The 17,372-nt window shown below is 34.3% G+C and overlaps 1 long non-coding RNA gene across 1 annotated transcript; it reads left to right on the top strand.

The window, feature by feature from the left end:
* The first annotated feature begins 7,075 nt into the window (after window positions 1-7,075).
* LOC131947437 (uncharacterized) lies at window positions 7,076-16,755 on the top strand. The gene is made up of 5 exons (XR_009387881.1): window positions 7,076-7,206; window positions 13,271-13,332; window positions 15,203-15,344; window positions 15,864-15,911; window positions 16,713-16,755. It is a non-coding gene; the product is annotated as an uncharacterized LOC131947437 (long non-coding RNA).
* The last annotated feature ends 617 nt before the right edge of the window (window positions 16,756-17,372 follow it).

The following is a 17,372-nucleotide window of genomic DNA, read 5'->3' as shown; positions in this document are numbered from 1 at the left end:
GTTTGTTCTTGGTTGGACAAAGGCTATGGAATCAAATTAAAAAAGAAAAGCAGGCTGAAATCGGAGTCAATGGCCTCAATGGCGCACAGTCAGTTGACACGTATCCTTAATTGTGATGGAGTCGAGTCAGCAAAAAGCTCATGGTTGAAGAATTCGAAAAAGTCTCGAACTCTAACCCTCTGGCAGATAAGGCTCGATCCCTTCCAACACTAAAAATTAAGAACACATTGTTTGTGTTTTATTTATTTAATTTTTTTTTTAATTATTTTTTTTTATTTGATTCTTTTCTTAAAAAAAAACATAAATACACAGGAGAGTTCAGGCGAGATCACTCTCGCACTCACCATTAACCGAAAAAAAAACAACCAAAATCAATCTACAAAACTCTGATTAACCTATTTAATAAAAACAAAACAAAACAAAATAGAAATGTAGAACATTTAGATCTTCAACAAGAGATAAAAAGATAAGGTCACAGCTGCGTAGGTCTTTCTACAACCTTTTATGGACAGACACAATGTTTCTTTGGTAAGACAAAAGTGATCTTAAACTCAATACAATATCATACTAAACATTGTTAGACTGATTGTCTACTCGTTTCAGCAGAGGCGTAGCGAGGGCGGGGGAGGGGCGGGGAGAACGGACCGCACCGGGTGACACCATTTAGGGGGGTGACACCAAGGCAAAAAATAGCAAAATATATATAGAGAAAAATTATAATTACACTCAATTAAGTGATTAATTCGAGTGTTAAATAGTGTTTTAAGAGGTGCAAATCGAAAGATTCAGGGGGGGGGGGGGGTGCAAATCGAAAGTTTTAGGGGGAGGTGGGTGCAAATCGAAAATTGAAAGTTTATCCCCGGGAAGGGTCGCTACGCCTCTGGGGGATGCAACCATTAAGTGCCGCACCGGGTGACACCCGACCTTGCTAAGCCACTACGTTTCAGTATATATTTTAGAGACTAGTGGTCCTCGTGTTTTGTACAGTGGGGTATTTGACGATTATTCATGCAACTCATTTAGCAATTCAAAGTATAATTAGGATTTAACTTGAACTAAGCAGAGGCATCGCGTGGCGGGGGCGGGGGATGCGGACCGCACGGGGTGACACTATTTACGGGGGTGACACCAAGACAAAGAAATGCAAGATATATGGAATACATGTTTTTTTCCCGTTTTAATGAACGATTAATTAGAGTTAAAAAGTATTTTAAGAACAAATTTATTATCCCGACTAGAGTGGGAGGGGAGGTGGAAGGTGTGACACTATGAGGTAAACATGCACAATGTAGAAAAAAAAAATTACTTCCAGCTTAATTAATATCCGACTATGGTAAACATCATTAGCAAAATTAAATGTGAACAGTTTAAAGCACACTGAGGTGCCCCACCGGGTGACGCCACTGAATTGGATTTTTTCCGGGGGTCCCACCCGGAATTTTTCTTTGGGGCCCACCGGGTTTTTTCCCCAATAGACCTTCTAGACAACCAACACACAAGTATACGTGCAACAAGGCTGATGATGTTAGTCAAACTACACACAAGTATACGTGCAACAAGGCTGATGATGTTCGAAAAATAAAACAATCCTAAAAAATCTATTTAATTTATGATCAAATTTTTTAGTGCCTACAATTAAGACTACAAAAATCGTTTTTTTTATCGTCAGTTTATGATAAACTGAAGAGAAGAGACGGAGAAAAAAGTCTATTAAAGTGGCGTAAAATTAATCTAGAGACGCTTCGTATAGATTTGTAGACAGCTGCAAGGTTTTTCATTATAGTCAAAGCCTCGTCAATATCAATTCATTGGGAAAGGGTAAATCTTAATCTTAGTATTAATAAATTTTAAAAAAGTGTATGTATATAGATATGTGTATATATATATATATATATATATATATATATATATATATATATATATATATATATATATATATATATATATATATATATATATATATATATATATATATATATATGTATATATATATATATATATATATATATACATATATATATATACATATATATATATATGTATATATATATGTATATATATATGTATATATATATACACATATATATATATATATATATACATATACATATATATATATATATATATATATATATATATATATATATATATATATATATATATATATATATTGCACTAAAAGATCAATTGTTTTTTATATTGAAGTTGATGATCATTTCTCTTTTGTCTGGTAAATATGTTTGTAGAGTAGGTTACAGATTGCGACATTTCTGATCGAATGTTTTTATGTCTTCTATGACCTACAGTGTTCCCGATTTTTAGAGAGCGTATACTAACGTATACACACAATCTCTCTCTGTTTTACGCATACACATTCAGACATACACACATACATTCTTACGCACAAACATTTTAACCGATTATTTACTGTGACTAAAGTAAATGTTTGTTTCTGTAAAAGTTCGTGTTTATCATGTTTTCGTGTGTGTATGTACACGTATACATTTATACATTTGTGTATATGCATGGATACATGTATGTTTTTCTATGTGCAAGGGCATTTGTATATGTTTGTGTATGTACACAATATATGTATTTGTATATGTACACAAGTACATGTATGTATTTTAATATATGCGTGGGTACATGTATATGTATTTATTTGTTATGTAAACAAGTACATGTATGTGTATGAATATGTTCATACTTACATTTATTTGTGTATTTTCAAGAATATTTATATGAGTTTGAGTATGTGCATACGTACATGCATGAGTTTGAAACAGGGTTACATGTATTTGTGTGTGTATTTTCAAGGGTATTTGTATGGGTATAAGTATGTGTTTGTGTATTTGCAGGGTTACATAAATGCATTTTTATGAATCTGTGTATGTGTTTGTGTTTTTGCAGGGATACATAAATGTATTTGTATGGATTTGAGTATGTATGAGTATGTATTTGCAGGGATACATAAATGTATTTGTATGGGTTTGAGTATGTATTTGCGGGGATACATGTATGTGTTTGTGTATTTGAATGGGTACATATGGTTTTATTTTTGTTTTGTTCAAGAGTTTTTTGTGTGTTCCAGTTATGGTGTTTATTGATACTTACATAATGTAATTTTTTTTTCACATTTAAAAAAAAAATCTGATGTGGTTCTTTTCTTATTCTTTTATGTATATGTGCTGTTTTATGTGTTGAAAGTTGTCATTTTAGTTTTTTTTTAAGATAACCATTGCATTTGTCATCCGCTTTTAAAATTTTACTTGTGGTGTTTTCTTTAGTAATGTTTTTTCACTTGTTGTTAATTAATTTTTTAAAATTATCTTGTCTTCTATGTGAAGAAGAAGAAGAAATTCCCTTTTCAAGCCTGACGGTCTATAGGGCAAGTGAAGTAGAACTCAGTTGTTTATGTGAACTCGGCATATGAAGATATAGTGTGGTCAGCACTATGCCCAGCGCCTTTACTTTCTGTTAGGTACCCATCAGAGTTGGGTGGACTCAGGGACGGTCTACTGACTTGAACCCGGATTCGAACTAGCGACTTACGGGTTAGAAGTCCAGCTCTCTACCGCTAGACCACTCCATCCCACCTTCTATGTGATCGTGCTTTTTATTCCTGAAACATTACTTAGCCTACAAAATTTTTTACGTGAGTTTAGACATTACGAAACTTGAAATAAAATATATATTGTTTAACATTTAAAAAATAAAATAAAACAATGTTTTTTGTTAAGGGACCAAAAAGTCAATAGGTGACACGTATACACGTAGCAGAAGTTAACTTTTCAACGTGAAGAGACTTTGCTCGCTTGATGGAAGGCGTAGCAGGCTTCACCCAATCACAATCTAGTAATCGATATGTAAATTTGCTGTTAAACTAACATAAATCATAGGCGTGCTGAGCGTTTCATAATGGTGGGTACCCATGTTATGGTCTCATTATTTATTTGGCTCAAACTGTCAAATTGTTGCGTTTTCATGTCCGGCAACTGCTCAACATTTATTACGACTCTATCTACCATTATAACACAATTTTCTCAACCCTAACTGCTCTGAGTATGTGTTTCTGTCGTTTTTTTTTCAAATCTCATTGTTCTAAGATGTTTGTGTACACCTTTGGATTTTTTATGGTTTAATGATTTTTTGCCCAAGTGTTTTGATTGGTTACTGTGTTTTCAGACCGTGCATAAAATCGGCTGTTTGGACCCATTGAAGTTATCTGTAGCTGCTTGTTGCTAATTATCGCCCTTTGTTGCTGGTAAATTCATCTGCTTCGGTGAGTTAATTTTTCGATCGTTTTATGTGTATGCAGATAGTAACGCTGTTTAGGGGCTATAGCAATGACTTTAAGAAATATTTATTAGAATAATTAGCAAACATAGTTATACTATGTTATACTATATTTAAGGTTGCTTTTGTTTTCTTTTTATAATTTTGGTGGCTTTTTAGTTTGAGTGTTGTTTTTTTTAATAAGAAATTTAGAAAAAAAATGCATGTTTAATTTATCGTAGCTTAACTTTTTTGCTAATATTATTTTAATTGATATTGTAATGAAATATCAAGCTTTAAACCCAAAAAACAAATACAAATATTGCTCACCAATACTAACCTCTCATTCAAAGGTAAAACTCAACGCATAACAATCGCATTATTTGAGATGCTATATTTGCAAAAGCTAACGTTTTTATAAAAAAAAACTTTTAGTAATACATGTACCAATAGATATATTTATGCATATCTGTTTTGTAAAAGATGATGAGAAAAAAAAGCAATACTTTTACAAATATTAATTTAAAAAAATAATTTCAACAATAAGAACATTCCAATCTGCAGATCATTTAATCTACGAACATGTCTTCTGGAACAACTGATCTAATTACCCTTTTGGCGATGCTCTTCATCATACCTTATGCCCAAAGTAAGTTTAACGGTAAAAGTAGATGAAGCTCAGCTGAATATCGCTAAGTCCGATCAATGTACATCATAATGCTTAGTTATTTTAACCCCCAAGAAAGACTTAAAATGTAAGTGTTAATAATATACAAAGAACTATAATATGTTAACACATCGCTGATATACTCCTGCGGCCAGCGTGGCCTAGCGGTAGAGAGCTAGACTGCTAACCTAAGAGTCTCGAGTTTGGTGGAACTTAAAATGTAACTATAAATAATATACAAAGAACTATACTATGTTAACTCAGCTCTGATGGGTACCTAACTTACGTTAGGGAAACAAGGCGGCTGGGCATAATGCTGATCACAATTTTCCTTTCATATGCCGAGGCCATTCATATGAACTCTACTTCATCTGCCTCATGTGTCTTTGGCACATACGGGATTAATCAGAAGAAGGAAGATATATTATTACTACCGATATGTATATGTATATATATATATATATATATATATATATATATATATATATATATATATATATATATATATATATATATATATATATATATATATATATATATATATATATATATATATATTAATTAACAAAAACATAAATTTAAAAAAAATTAAAAAAACAAACATATTCATATATAAGTGTGTGTGTCTGTTTGCCCAAGTGTGTGACAATAGTTTCTTCTTCCTTCCAGGCCAATGTTCATCCTACATAGATAACAAGTTTTCTTACTCTCGCTCTACAGCTACAACTCTCGATGTAAGTTTTTTTTTTCAAAAAATATTGTTTTACGAACAAATTTCTCGATGTAAGTTGTTTTTTTTAATTCTTATTTTACGAACAGATTTCTCGATGTAAGTGGATTTTTTAATTTGTTATTTTACGCACAAATTTCTCGATGTAAGTAGTTTTTTTTTTTTAATTTATTATTTTACGAATAAATTACGCGTTGTAAATTTAAAAAAAAATTATTATTCAAAAATAAATTTCTGGATGTAAGTTTTTCAAAAATTATTTTTTAAAAGATACATTTCTCAATGTAAGATTTGAAAACAAAGTGTATAGGTATACACCCTCGATTCCAGTTTTCAATATTTATTCTAATGCATTTTTAATATTTTTTTCTCAATATGATCAAATTGTAAATAAAATTATATTTCAGCCCAGATTACTAAGCCTATGATTAAAAATTTAAAAATATTTACATTTCTTAATTTATTTTCAACGTTTAATACCACTTGCATGCAATGTATAGCTTTCCAGCGTAAGAAGAAATTGTGTATATTACTATATTAAGCCTACACTTAGAAGCAAGTATTAATAGTACGTCTAGTAAAATAGCAGATGTTTATTGTGATCAGTAATACCACTATAAATCTACTTTTACGTCATTTTACCTAGGAATAAAGTGTAACGCTTGTCATGTTACATGGAAAATTGCATATGTTGATGTTTTCATATTTTACTTTGTAGACGTTTTGGGGCCCAGGAAATAATTGAACCATCATGTTTTATTTATAGTTAAACTAACCCCACTTATGTTATATAAACACTCTTATTTAGGTTACTAAGAATAAGAATCTAAACGACTGAAATAAAAAGACATACAATAGAAATAATCACACACCCACCCTATTCATCCTCCTTACCCCAACCCGCATATCTTGGGAAAACTGAGGATTTTAATCCCTACAAAACAAGGGTGCACCTAACGGAGTCAGCACATAAGATATCGTATGAACCCAAATTTACTCATTCAAAGACACAGAGACACGCATAGACATTAAAAAATAGAACTATTATGAAGGGTACCATAAATTCGCAAATGAAACTGTTGGGGTTGGGTACCTCCACTAATGTTAAGAACCACTGTTTTATCCATAGTTGCCGATGAAACGTTTACATTTTTTTACAAGGAAGCTATGCAAATTGTAGTTTCTTTCAAATGATTGGGACCGATCTTCTGTCCATGTATATTTCAAATACTTAATTAATGTAAATATAGGTAAGAATTAAACTTAATTCGGGTCTTCGATGATGAAATTTATACATTATTTTAATATGGTCGCCAATATACTTAACACTGTAAAAAATACTAACTAATTTAAAATTTATATTATTTATAAATTTATATTTTACAGGGCTGCTATACGGCTTGTGTACAAACATCCAAATGTTTCTACTTCGATTTCTTTTTGGGTGCATGTGATATTTACACCAGCAAGGACCAGGTTGACACTTCAATCAACCAAGACGCCGAAGCCTTTGTGTTTTGTCAATACGAGGAACGTACGTTCGCTATCATGTTTATTTCATATTCATCTGACTTAAATCAGACTTAGACCATTATTTTTTACAATCTCTTACTTAGTTCACAACGTTAGTTTGTTTGTTTGTTTTCGGGTTTGTTTCAATAGTATAACTCAATGAAGACACACTTTATTTTGTTTAAACTTTCTTTGAAACCCTATTATTTGATAACAATTCAAGAAAATCAATGTTTAAATCTAATTACATACGTTAATCATAACATTTTATTTTAAAATTTCTAAAAAAAAAAAAAGTAACGAATTTCAAGCGAGTATAACCTTAATCTGTTATTTCTCTGAGTCGCTCCCACCACCACCTTATTAAAGGCAGATAACTGGCTTTTACACATCTACTGATCGGGCATTAACGCGAATATTTCTTTTTAAATAGAAGCCTGTGTACTGTCAACTTCATCTTGAACGAATGACAAAAAAATTGGGAGCTATCTCCCCTAAGCTTTCTGGAATATTCTTTTTATAACACTACGGGGAATGGTAACTCGGGATGTAGACATGAATTTTTTATCCATTTTTAATTACTTAAACTTTTAAAAATATAATATAATCTCGTAGAAAAAAGAATTGCGCACTAAGTGAACGGCAAACAACATGTGTATAATACTGTGGAATATTACTAGTACTTTATAAATTCACATGCGTTTTATGAAAACTCGGAACCAGCGTAAATTACTACTTCCAGTTAACGGAAATTAGTTAAAATTTGACAGAAGTTAGAAAAGTAGATTTTTACTTATATGTGAAATTTCGTTTATCTATCTGAAAAAGTACTCAAGTTATAGGATTTTGAAAATCTTAAAGTAGAATAAGTTCCCATTCCCGTTATCGGAAATCACTGAAAAGTTGATATAGAACCACAAATTTAATATAATACTTTTATGTGAAATTTCATCAACCTAGCTGTAACGGTACTCAAGTTATCGTGTTCACAGACACACACAGACACACACAGACACACACATATACATACACACATTAGTGACATACAAGAAGAAGTTATCAGAAATATTTATTGTTCACATTGGAATACGACATGGGTATTTCGTTGATTGGTTGATGGTATGACAAAATAAGCTAGAGAAAACAAACTGGAATCCAACGGATGTTAACAGCTCGTAGTCTTGGATTTCGCAGATTTGCCCTGCCTTCTCCCCCCCCCCGAACCAAATGAAATTTATATAATTTATATATAGAAAATATATACTTTTAACAGTGTCCGCCCCCCCCCCCCCGAAGAAAGTTTACCGCCTCCCCCCTCCCCCCGAAGATTTCAAGTGCCCCCCTGGAGAAAAAAGTCTGGAAGAAACACTGATCAAAAGTATCTGATCTCTCACGTTGAAGTTGAGAGAATCGTAAGAATCTTACAAAGAACTAGTCGCGTCTTTTTTTTTAACAAAACTGGCTATTGAAATTGTACATTACGCGTTAATACACTTGGTTTCTTTACTAAGTGTTAAGAGAGTTATCTACTCACCAATCCAGTACAAATACTTGCGATTTTTGTTAGCGAAAAAAGCGCCCCCCCCCCACCCCCACACACACTCATCACAACCATCTTGGACAAAGTTTGTAGAGCGGTTTTTAACGTAACTAACTTTTTAAAAAAAAAAAGTTACACAATTATACAATGCACAGTACAATTCGTTTCTTTCTGAGAGCTAAAGGTTGTTTACTCAGAATCCTGTGTAATTTTGCTATTTTATTTAGCCTAAAAGCGCCCCCCTGCACCATCTTGATAAAAGTCACTAACGTATTTTACAGTTCAACAATCGTACAATACGTTTTAATACAATTGGTTTCTTTTAATAGTGGTAACGTTTATCGACTCAACAATCTAGTGTAAATTCTTCCGTTTTAAGTCTCGAAAAAGCGCCCCCCCCCCCATCTAGGAAAAGCTTCAAAGCGGTTTTGCCGGTCACTGTTTCTTAAGAGTATATGTTTTACATTAAGAAATCAAGATAGTAAACAGTTAAATCAGTATGTAAATGCGTGTAGCCATTACGTTTCTTAACTTAGACAGTTTATAATTCAAAACTGCAGCATAAAATCAGCTTTAAAAAAATTTTCCCACCCCTTTTGGCGCCCCCATAGGGTCGGCGCCCGGGGCGGCCGCCCCCCCCGCCCCCCCCCCTAGCTACGCCTCTGGTCACTTGTGTGTCCTTACTCTAACAAACTTCGAATCCAACTATGTACCATATCACAACAGAGATCGTTCAAAACTAGAACATAAAAGGCTGGTCTAAACATATTAGCGTTAGCTACAAACTACCCTCTAACACAGATCAGGCTTATTTTTTTTACTGACATTACTAATCTTTCGCAAAAAATGTTAAACGCATCTTAATGGGAATTAAATTGTCGTAAAGTTTTAAGGAATGAAAATCATACAATGTAATTATTAAACCTTGTCCGGACTGTAGCATACACGCTTACACACACGCTTACACACACAAATACACTCTTACCCACACACAAGCTTATATATAAACACACTATCACACACACATAATTATACACACACACACACACACACACACATACATATATATATATATATATATATATATATATATATATATATATATATATATATATATATATATATATATATATATATATATATATATATATATATATATATATATATATATATATATATATATATATAAGCGGGGGGGGGGGCGCCAAATTGAAAGTTCGCCCCGGGCGCCGGGAAGGGTCGCTACGCCTCTGACACACATCCAATCACACAGACATACGGACTAAATTGCAAAACGATGTTTTTCCGACTCAGGGAGTCGTAAAACGTCGAGATTTGCGAAAATGTCAAATTCTATTTTTTGCACGATTACACTTCCTCTATACTCTGTATATGAGACAGTAAAAAGCGGAAAAGAAAACACACAGGCTACAAACAAATTATAAAAACATGCCATTAAACAAACTGAAAATAAGAACATAAAACAACCTTTTTTTTTCTCCAATAAAAGCATGGGTCGCTTATGAAATCTATTTCATATTTTATCAACCTAAACTTGTATCAAAGAGAGCAATTTTGTTTTATATATATATAAATATAAATATATATATTTATATATATATATATATATATATATATATATATATATATATATATATATATATATATATATATATATATATATATATATATATATATATATATATAATCTACAAAGCTCAATTAAAAATTGACATACTTCGATGGATTTAAGTGTTAGACTATTATTGTGCGCATAGTCTAAATTTATGTGTTAAAAATTTACTATTGAAAGTGTTGGGAAATAATTTTCATTTTTCAAACTGATAGTAATAATTGTCGGCATGTTCATTAAACACAATTTTAAAAAAATAACAAAAATTCTAATTATGTCTGAAAATTATTTATATTTAGTCCTTTAGCACTTACTTCCCTTTGATAAATTAGGAAAACACAATTACTTCCCTTTATAAAACATTGCCTTAGTGGAAAAGAATTTACTTTTTATTACTTTGTTTTGGTGTTGGGAAAAAGATAATTACATAATTAGCGGGGATTGATCAAGTGCAAATGTTGTAGGTATTTTACGAATAAGCTTGGAGTATTATAATTGTTCATTTGGTTTGTTTGGCACCTACGTTCGTTTAAGTGAGTGCAAAAGACTATGAATAAGTTGGGGTACTATAGTCGATTATTAAGCTGAAACAGGCGATTCTGCCCCGGGCTAGACTATAAGCACTTTGCGTTTATGTTCGCGTTAGTGTTTTCTTTGTGTTTAGGTTGGGTTTGCGTTAGTGGTTGCGTTTTGATTTGGTTCGTTTTTGTTCTTTCTTTTTTCGTTTTCGTTTGTGTTTTTTTCTTTGGGTTTGTGTTTGTATTTGTATTTGTATTTCTGTTTGTGGTTGGTTTTGCGTTTGGATCTGGTTTATTTTCGTTTGCTTTTTCGTTTGTTTTTTTCTCTGTGTTCGTATGGTGTTTGTGGTTGTGGTTGGGTTTGTTGTTAGGTTTTTTGTTTTCGTTGCATTTTTGTTTGTTTTTTCTTTGTGTTTGTATTGGTGTTTGTCATTGTGGTTGGGTTTGTTGTTAGGTTTTTGTTTTCGTTTTTATTTGTAATTGTGTTAGCGTTATGTTTGCGTTTTGTTGTTTTGGTTGGTTGTGGTTTGGGTGGGCAATGCCGGGTTTATGATGATTACTAAACACACAGGTAATGGTCTTTAACAGGTAGGTTTTTCACAGAAGCCAGAGCAGGGCCTGGCCGGGACGGCTAGTATACATATATATATATGATTTTTTCTTTAACACGTAAAAAATATTTGACGTGTTTTAAACATAAGTGTGACTGATGCAATATGTTAATCAACTCCCCCAAAGTCTAAAGGCTATCGGGTGAACGCTGTCAAACCAAAATATGGTTTTATTTTTATACGAGAAAAATGGCCCGTTGAGGAAGGATACACCGGGCGCTAGGTTGATAGTGCTGTCTCTTTTCTCTAAACTAAAACCAACCCACCCCCCCACACACTACCCCCCCACCCCCCACCCCCCACCCCAACCACCCCCACCCCCCCACCCCCACCCCCACCCCCCCACACACCGCCCCCCCACCCCCCACCCCCCAAAACATGTCTACCGTCCCATTCAACGAAATATAATTATATACTTTTTCCAGTGTCCGCCCCCTCCCCGAAAATTTCAAGTACCCCCACCCCTCTCCGGGGAGGAAAAAGTCTGAAAGAAACACTGAAACCAACCCACCCCCCACACACCACCCCCCACCCCCCCCCCACACACCACCCCCCACCACCCCCCCCACACACCACCACCCCCCCACACACCACCCCCCCCACCCCTCCACCACCCCCCACCCCCCCCCACCCCACCCCCCAAAAAACATGTCTACCGTCCCATTCAACGAAATATAATTATATACTTTTTCCAGTGTCCGCCCCCTCCCAGAAAATTCTACACCCGCCCCCGAAAATTTCAAGTACCCCCACCCCTCTCCGGGGAGGAAAAAGTCTAAATTAAACCCCCCCCCCCCACTCACCCCCCCCACACCACCCCCCCATCCCCCCCCCCCCCCACCCCCCCTAAAAAAACATGTCTACCATCCCATTCAACGAAATATAATTATATACTTTTTCCAGTGTCCGCCCCCTCCCCGAAAATTCTACACCCGCCCCCGAAAATTTCAAGTACCCCCACCCCTCTCCGGGGAGGAAAAAGTCTAAATTAAAACCACCCCCCACTCCCCCCCCCCCCACACACACACCCCCACCCCCACCCACCCCCTCTAAAAAAAAACATGTCTACCGTTCCATTCAACGAAATATAATTATATACTTTTTCCAGTGTCCGCCCCTCCCCAAAAATTCTACACCCGCCCCCGAAAATTCCAAGTACCCCCACCCCTCTCCGGGGAGGAAAAAGTCTGAAAGAAACACTGGTGTCGCGCTTAGCCACTACCCGAAGAATTGCATTAAAGAAATTGCAAGAAAACCACTTTTTAGATTAGACACATTAATTAGGCGGTAATTTTATTATAGAGTATCGATGAAGAAATTTCTTTTGAGTTGGGGAGGGGGGGGGGGGAGGGCTCAGACGTTCTTACGCGTGGGGTGGGGCTTCGCCCCTTCCCGAAGAATTGTATGCAAGAAACTCTTCACGCAAACCATTTAGATTAGACAACATTTCCTTTGTATTCAATGTTTACGCGATAATCAATGACGTCATTATATTACTGTGTGCACTTTCCGCCTTGAGATTATTTTCAACTACATGCTAAATGTGTCGACGTCTTACTTCGTCTTTCGAAATACTATGCATGTTTTTAAATTGCTTGTGTTTTCTCTAGAGCGTTCTTCTCAGATTGAATTTTTTCTTATGTTTTCTCTAGAGCGTTCTTGTCAGACAGAGCGTTCTTGTCAGATAGATAGATACATACACAGACAGCGAAACTATTATTATAGATACTGTATATAGAGAAAAAAAAAAGTAATGCACGTGTGTATGTTTTCTTTCTACCCAGAACGTTGCACACCTTTTGAGACGTACATCATTTCTTCAATTGGAGCTAGCACCACTCATGATGTAAGTCTTTTCGGTTGACCTTTCTGTTTTGACCATCATTTACAAAGTGTGCTTTGCTAGTTTTTATAGTTTTTCAAAAGACTTAGTCCTGCAATTCGAATCAGTCTAAAAGTGGTAGATATGTAATCTACAAAAGCAAAAACTAATATTTAAATTCTTTGTATAATAGTTCAATCTTGTTTCTAAATATCAAATGCACATTTCAAATAAACATTAGAATCGAAGTAAAATGTAACCTGTAACAACACGTATTTCTTGTTGGTTTGACAATACAGTCGTTATTTTGGGTTCGTTCATCCAAGGACATGATCAACAGTGCTTTGTAAATTTAAACATTATTTACATAGACCCATAAGAAATAATGACCATATTCCACAGTAGAAAAATTTACTATTACATTATAGTCTAGAAACAATTCGACGTAGTGACATCTTACATCTTACTACACAATCACAGGCAATCACACTTGTTCACCTTGCGCTCCACCTTTTATACACTACTTTCTCTCCCCTTACGTCAATGAGCGATCTCACAAAAGCATGGAAAAATACATGACGAGTCGCTCAGACAGTCCTTCCGTTGGCCAGGTACTCTACATTCATGCAGCTTCATGTAAAACGCAATATAATAAACATACCCAATAATACAGTCTTTGTCATTACCCAAATAATTAAACTCTCTCGGCTTATCAAATTATGATTAGCGTTTATGAGTTAGGGATTTAGGGCTAGGGCTTTGGGGTAAGGATTTGCTTTAAATAATAGTAACGCTTGTATTTAAAAATACTTATTACGAGATTTAACTGAAAAATGCAATACGTATGGTTTTACTTAAAAATCGAAATTTTATGTACAAGTGTTTTTGCGACAATGTCGTCATACTGAAGAGGAAATGCATGCGCAAACTCTAATCTTCTTACACCCTGTGTATGAAATAATCACGGCGCTTATTTTCTCTCAACCCTGAGAGCATAATCTACATCATCGACTGGACGTGGGAGGATCCAAGCACGCTGCGTATTTCCTCGATTTTTTGCCGAAATAATCACTACTCTCCACAGTACCTGGTAAATCTGGTATATTTTTACTCTGATCGAAGATTCCAAAGCTAAGCAGAGGCATTGCGACCCTTCCCGGCGCCCAGGGAAAAACTTTCGATTTACCCCCCCCCTTCACATTTTTTATTTGTTTCTCCAACCCATTTAGGCGCCCCTAAGGTCGGCGCCAGGGGACATATGTCTCCCCCCCCCCCGCCCCATCTCGTTACGACTTTGAAGCTAAGCTGCCCCCAGCTCCCCATGCATGTCCTTACATCCGGCTCAATACACAACAACAGTTATTGCACTTGTTGTTCGGCATTTCTCAATCTCTCCTCGTATTCAAAGTTTAATTATTAAATGATTGCTTTTCGTAAGCTCGTTCTATTTCTTAATGTTAATATCTAGTCCTCAACATTAGATTTCCCTTATATAATACTGACTTTGAGAAGGGATGTGAGTAATTGCATTTGGGATTATTGTCGGGGTATTGATGTCTTTGAGATGCTGAGGGGGGGGGGGTGAATAGGATACACGATATGACTAGTGCAAAGCTTGCATAAACTGACACAAAGCGAGCTCTCTTCTTTATTGATTGAGTTATCAGAAACATACGAGAACGTACCTCCGGAAGCCAACTAGAATCAAATAAATTTAAGTTACGTTACGTAATTCTAAATATGTTTCTCTCTACATCAAGTTCTTGTGGTAAAGTGAAGTTCTTACTTATGTGGTGAAAAACATTGGTGTAACAATCTTAAACCTTGCGTAAAAACATGTGTGTGTATGACACGAAAAAAAAAACATGCTAATGTTAATACTTTACTTTACAAGGAATGTTACCAGCTTTCCTTAAACGACCCAAAGTCTGTTGGCTATAATTATGTGAGTGGTGTTTGCAAGCTGAAAATTGGCATAAAAGAAATAGATACCACGAGTAACAGAAACACGTATGGTTATTATCGCTGCTCATTGGGTACGTAATTGTTTAAACATATAATTGTTTTTAGAAATTTATTTTTGATAAGTATGTAATGCAAAGTTGTAGCTTGATTCCCGCAGGCTAAAATAAAGAGGATAAACATACTGTATGTTTTAAATTGTTAATAATATGGTACATTTTGAAAACAGTAACTTTGTTTACAACAAAACGAATATCTAACATATATACACTATCCACAGAACATAAAAAAACAACAACAGAATAGTCGAAAGTAAAATTTGAGACACGTTTTGTAAAGGAAATATTTAATTTACTGAACATCAAAGTGTATTGAATATGATATAGGCTAGCTATTTCATTTATTATTGGTTTATTTGTAACGGAAATAATTAATTTACTGAACATCAAACTGAATCGAATATGACAATAGCTATTTCATTTATTATTGGCTTATTTTTAAAGGAAATATTTAATATACTGAACATCAAAGTGTATTACATATGATATAGCAATGTCATGTATTATTGGCTTATATTAATGTATCTGTTATAGCAACGCAAGACACAACAACAGAGTCGGCTACCACTACCAGAACGACAAGTAAACAATTTTTAACTACATTTCGCTATTTTAAAAAAAAAGAGTTTTCATGAAGCTGGATTTAAGTTAGAGTAAAAATAAACCGGGAGTGATCTCCCCTAAACTTTCTCGAATATTCTTATATAAAATAACAGGGGATGGGAACTCGGGCTATAGACATGATTTTTAATCCATTTTAAATACTTAAACTTTTAAAAATAGAATAAAATCTCGTAGACAAATTAATTGCACACCAAGTGAACGCCAAATAAAAAAGCGCATAATAGTGCGCAATATTATTAGTATTTTAAAAATTTACATTAGTTTTTTGAGAAATCGGAAGTAGCGTAAATTACTACTTCCGATCAACGGAAATTACTCAAAATTTAACAGAAGGTAGAGAATTAGATCTTTTACTTACATGTGAAATTTCATTTATCCATCTAAAATAGTACTCAAGTTATAGGCTTTTGAAAAATTCAAAGTAGGAAAAGTACCACTTCCGGTTATCGGAAATCGCTCAAAAGTTGATACGGATCTACGATTTTGATAAAATACTTATATATGAATTTTCATCAACCTAGCTGTAACGGTTCTCAAGTAATCGTGTTTACACACGGACAGACAGACAGACACACACACAGACACACAGACATACGGACAAGATTGCAAAATTATGTTTTTCCGTATCAGTGAGGTGTAAAACGTCGAGATTTGTAAAAATCTCGATTTTTTTTTGCACGATGACAATACTTTCTCTATACTTCGTATATACGAGAAAATAATAATATCTCACATAATCGTTTTGTGTTATAATTTTAGAAAAACACTGCAAGAAAGGCTAAGGAGGCAACGATTCATGGCCGTAAGTGTACATTAAATAACAATATATTATTTCGATGAGTAGCATTGATGTAGTTTTATGTTGTATGATACTACTGGCATTGATTCATGGAAGTAAGTTTACATTAAATATTAAAATATTATTTAGATGAGTAGCATTTAATGTAGTGTTATGTTGTATGGTACTAGCGTATGTGATTCATGAGAGTAATTTTACATTCAATCTCAGTATATTATTTAAATGAGTAGCATTGATTGTATTGGTTTGTTGTATAATACTAAAGGCAGTGACTAATAGGAGTAAGTGTTACATTATATGGCAATATATTATTTAGATAAGTAGCATTAATGGTTGTGTTGTGTTGTATGATACTAAAGGCAGTATTTCATGGGAGTAAGTTTACATTAAATATCAATGTATTATTTAGATAAGTAGTAATGGTTGTAGTGATGTATGAGAAGTTGAAAACCTCGTACCCTGGCTACGTTCGAGGATTGTGTATGCCACTATTTAGCCATGATAGTTGGAGCTGACAGTAGGTGGGTAGTAACACATGCTGGCCACAGCTCTGACCACAACTCCATGTACTTATGGCGAGGTTTTAGGTCACGTTGATATTTAACTTATAATTTAGAGCA

Source organism: Physella acuta, unplaced genomic scaffold (assembly GCF_028476545.2).
Source record: "Physella acuta isolate Inbredline_101_S28 unplaced genomic scaffold, ASM2847654v3 ptg000007l, whole genome shotgun sequence".
Taxonomy (NCBI): Eukaryota; Metazoa; Mollusca; class Gastropoda; family Physidae; genus Physella; species Physella acuta.
This window is presented reverse-complemented; position numbering and strand designations above follow the sequence as displayed.